The sequence below is a fragment of the Lepisosteus platostomus genome, chromosome 8 (genome assembly GCF_059453375.1).
Source record: "Lepisosteus platostomus isolate fLepPlt1 chromosome 8, fLepPlt1.hap1, whole genome shotgun sequence".
Classification (NCBI taxonomy): Eukaryota; Metazoa; Chordata; class Actinopteri; order Semionotiformes; family Lepisosteidae; genus Lepisosteus; species Lepisosteus platostomus.
Genome location: NC_142618.1, coordinates 17,181,270 through 17,186,536, shown reverse-complemented (window position 1 = coordinate 17,186,536; position 5,267 = coordinate 17,181,270).

Genomic DNA, 5,267 nt, shown 5'->3' with positions numbered 1-5,267 from the left:
CCAACACTAACCCTAACCCTAGCTCGGACACTTTTGGAACAGACTTCCAAATCCTTGCTTTAAAAACTGTGTTCAAAAAAGTCCACAAATGACTCCGAATTAGTCAGAATCATGTCAATTACCAGTCCACAGTTATTGTTCAATGCATCTAGATTGAAAGGGATTCAATTCTGTGGCATTGCTTTTTTGACAAAACTGCTGCTGGAAAGACATTTCAAAAATGCCATTATGGAGTGGTTTTCACGTCAGCATTACAATAACCAGAAAGGTTGGGCCAAAATTGTTCTTTCCTCTAGTTTTCAAAACAGAAAAGAAGAAAGTTTAGCATGTACAAAGTGTGGATTGAGAATTTTGATTTTCGACCATTTTTGACAGGCGCGCGGCTTAGCAAAAACGGCAAAATTGGGTCAAATTTGTTTTTCCAGGAAACAGCAAAACAACACCCTAAAGCACAGCAAAGGCATTAGAAAATGTGTAGGTGTTGTTCCAACACTAACCCTAACCCTAGCTCGGACACTTTTGGAACAGACTTCCAAATCCCTGCTTTAAAAACTGTGTTCAGAAAAGTCCACAAATGACTCCCAAATAGTCAGAATCATGTCAATTACCAGTCCACAGTTATTGTTTAATGCATCTAGAGTGAAAGGGATTCAATTCTGTGGCATTGCTTTTTTGACAAAACTGCTGCTGGAAAGACATTTCAAACATGCCATTATCGAGTGGTTTTCACGTCAGCATTACAATTACCAGAACGGTTGGGCCAAAATTGTTCTTTCCTCTCGTTTTCAAAACAGAAAAGAAGAAAGTTTAGCATGTACAAAGTGTGGATTGAGAATTTTGATTTTTGACCATTTTTGACAGGCGCGCGGCTTAGCAAAAACGGCAAAATTGGGTCAAATTTGTTTTTCCAGGAAACAGCAAAACAACACCTTTCCTGCACTGCAGGTACATCCTAAAGCACAGCAAAGGCATTAGAAAATGTGTAGGTGTTGTTCCAACACTAACCCTAACCCTAGCTCGGACACTTTTGGAACAGACTTCCAAATCCCTGCTTTAAAAACTGTGTTCAAAAAAGTCCACAAATGACTCCCAATTAGTCAGAATCATGTCAATTACCAGTCCACAGTTATTGTTTAATGCATCTAGAGTGAAAGGGATTCAATTCTGTGGCATTGCTTTTTTGACAAAACTGCTGCTGGAAAGACATTTCAAACATGCCATTATCGAATGGTTTTCACGTCAGCATTACAATTACCAGAAAGGTTGGGCCAAAATTGTTCTTTCCTCTAGTTTTCAAAACAGAAAAGAAGAAAGTTTAGCATGTACAAAGTGTGGATTGAGAATTTTGATTTTCGACCATTTTTGACAGGCGCGCGGCTTAGCAAAAACGGCAAAATTGGGTCAAATTTGTTTTTCCAGGAAACAGCAAAACAACACCTTTCCTGCACTGCAGATACATCCTAAAGCACAGCAAAGGCATTAGAAAATGTGTAGGTGTTGTTCCAACACTAACCCTAACCCTAGCTCGGACACTTTTGGAACAGACTTCCAAATCCCTGCTTTAAAAACTGTGTTCAAAAAAGTCCACAAATGACTCCCAATTAGTCAGAATCATGTCAATTACCAGTCCACAGTTATTGTTTAATGCATCTAGAGTGAAAGGGATTCAATTCTGTGGCATTGCTTTTTTGACAAAACTGCTGCTGGAAAGACATTTCAAAAATGCCATTATGGAGTGGTTTTCACGTCAGCATTACAATAACCAGAAAGGTTGGGCCAAAATTGTTCTTTCCTCTAGTTTTCAAAACAGAAAAGAAGAAAGTTTAGCATGTACAAAGTGTGGATTGAGAATTTTGATTTTCGACCATTTTTGACAGGCGCGCGCGGCTTAGCAAAAACGGCAAAATTGGGTCAAATTTGTTTTTCCAGGAAACAGCAAAACAACACCTTTCCTGCACTGCAGATACATCCTAAAGCACAGCAAAGGCATTAGAAAATGTGTAGGTGTTGTTCCAACACTAACCCTAACCCTAGCTCGGACACTTTTGGAACAGACTTCCAAATCCCTGCTTTAAAAACTGTGTTCAGAAAAGTCCACGAATGACTCCCAAATAGTCAGAATCATGTCAATTACCAGTCCACAGTTATTGTTTAATGCATCTAGAGTGAAAGGGATTCAATTCTGTGGCATTGCTTTTTTGACAAAACTGCTGCTGGAAAGACATTTCAAACATGCCATTATCGAGTGGTTTTCACGTCAGCATTACAATTACCAGAACGGTTGGGCCAAAATTGTTCTTTCCTCTCGTTTTCAAAACAGAAAAGAAGAAAGTTTAGCATGTACAAAGTGTGGATTGAGAATTTTGATTTTTGACCATTTTTGACAGGCGCGCGGCTTAGCAAAAACGGCAAAATTGGGTCAAATTTGTTTTTCCAGGAAACAGCAAAACAACACCTTTCCTGCACTGCAGGTACATCCTAAAGCACAGCAAAGGCATTAGAAAATGTGTAGGTGTTGTTCCAACACTAACCCTAACCCTAGCTCGGACACTTTTGGAACAGACTTCCAAATCCCTGCTTTAAAAACTGTGTTCAAAAAAGTCCACAAATGACTCCCAATTAGTCAGAATCATGTCAATTACCAGTCCACAGTTATTGTTTAATGCATCTAGAGTGAAAGGGATTCAATTCTGTGGCATTGCTTTTTTGACAAAACTGCTGCTGGAAAGACATTTCAAACATGCCATTATCGAATGGTTTTCACGTCAGCATTACAATTACCAGAAAGGTTGGGCCAAAATTGTTCTTTCCTCTAGTTTTCAAAACAGAAAAGAAGAAAGTTTAGCATGTACAAAGTGTGGATTGAGAATTTTGATTTTCGACCATTTTTGACAGGCGCGCGGCTTAGCAAAAACGGCAAAATTGGGTCAAATTTGTTTTTCCAGGAAACAGCAAAACAACACCTTTCCTGCACTGCAGATACATCCTAAAGCACAGCAAAGGCATTAGAAAATGTGTAGGTGTTGTTCCAACACTAACCCTAACCCTAGCTCGGACACTTTTGGAACAGACTTCCAAATCCCTGCTTTAAAAACTGTGTTCAAAAAAGTCCACAAATGACTCCCAATTAGTCAGAATCATGTCAATTACCAGTCCACAGTTATTGTTTAATGCATCTAGAGTGAAAGGGATTCAATTCTGTGGCATTGCTTTTTTGACAAAACTGCTGCTGGAAAGACATTTCAAAAATGCCATTATGGAGTGGTTTTCACGTCAGCATTACAATAACCAGAAAGGTTGGGCCAAAATTGTTCTTTCCTCTAGTTTTCAAAACAGAAAAGAAGAAAGTTTAGAATGTACAAAGTGTGGATTGAGAATTTTGATTTTCGACCATTTTTGACAGGCGCGCGCGGCTTAGCGAAAACGGCAAAATTGGGTCAAATTTGTTTTTCCAGGAAACAGCAAAACAACACCTTTCCTGCACTGCAGATACATCCTAAAGCACAGCAAAGGCATTAGAAAATGTGTAGGTGTTGTTCCAACACTAACCCTAACCCTAGCTCGGACACTTTTGGAACAGACTTCCAAATCCCTGCTTTAAAAACTGTGTTCAGAAAAGTCCACGAATGACTCCCAAATAGTCAGAATCATGTCAATTACCAGTCCACAGTTATTGTTTAATGCATCTAGAGTGAAAGGGATTCAATTCTGTGGCATTGCTTTTTTGACAAAACTGCTGCTGGAAAGACATTTCAAACATGCCATTATCGAGTGGTTTTCACGTCAGCATTACAATTACCAGAACGGTTGGGCCAAAATTGTTCTTTCCTCTAGTTTTCAAAACAGAAAAGAAGAAAGTTTAGCATGTACAAAGTGTGGATTGAGAATTTTGATTTTCGACCATTTTTGGCAGGCGCGCGGCTTAGCAAAAACGGCAAAATTGGGTCAAATTTGTTTTTCCAGGAAACAGCAAAACAACACATTTCCTGCACTGCAGATACATCCTAAAGCACAGCAAAGGCATTAGAAAATGTGTAGGTGTTGTTCCAACACTAACCCTAACCCTAGCTCGGACACTTTTGGAACAGACTTCCAAATCCCTGCTTTAAAAACTGTGTTCAAAAAAGTCCACAAATGACTCCCAATTAGTCAGAATCATGTCAATTACCAGTCCACAGTTATTGTTTAATGCATCTAGAGTGAAAGGGATTCAATTCTGTGGCATTGCTTTTTTGACAAAACTGCTGCTGGAAAGACATTTCAAACATGCCATTATCGAGTGGTTTTCACGTCAGCATTACAATTACCAGAAAGGTTGGGCCAAAATTGTTCTTTCCTCTAGTTTTCAAAACAGAAAAGAAGAAAGTTTAGCATGTACAAAGTGTGGATTGAGAATTTTGATTTTCGACCATTTTTGACAGGCGCGCGGCTTAGCAAAAACGGCAAAATTGGGTCAAATTTGTTTTTCCAGGAAACAGCAAAACAACACCCTAAAGCACAGCAAAGGCATTAGAAAATGTGTAGGTGTTGTTCCAACACTAACCCTAACCCTAGCTCGGACACTTTTGGAACAGACTTCCAAATCCCTGCTTTAAAAACTGTGTTCAGAAAAGTCCACAAATGACTCCCAAATAGTCAGAATCATGTCAATTACCAGTCCACAGTTATTGTTTAATGCATCTAGAGTGAAAGGGATTCAATTCTGTGGCATTGCTTTTTTGACAAAACTGCTGCTGGAAAGACATTTCAAACATGCCATTATCGAGTGGTTTTCACGTCAGCATTACAATTACCAGAACGGTTGGGCCAAAATTGTTCTTTCCTCTCGTTTTCAAAACAGAAAAGAAGAAAGTTTAGCATGTACAAAGTGTGGATTGAGAATTTTGATTTTTGACCATTTTTGACAGGCGCGCGGCTTAGCAAAAACGGCAAAATTGGGTCAAATTTGTTTTTCCAGGAAACAGCAAAACAACACCTTTCCTGCACTGCAGGTACATCCTAAAGCACAGCAAAGGCATTAGAAAATGTGTAGGTGTTGTTCCAACACTAACCCTAACCCTAGCTCGGACACTTTTGGAACAGACTTCCAAATCCCTGCTTTAAAAACTGTGTTCAAAAAAGTCCACAAATGACTCCCAATTAGTCAGAATCATGTCAATTACCAGTCCACAGTTATTGTTTAATGCATCTAGAGTGAAAGGGATTCAATTCTGTGGCATTGCTTTTTTGACAAAACTGCTGCTGGAAAGACATTTCAAACATGCCAT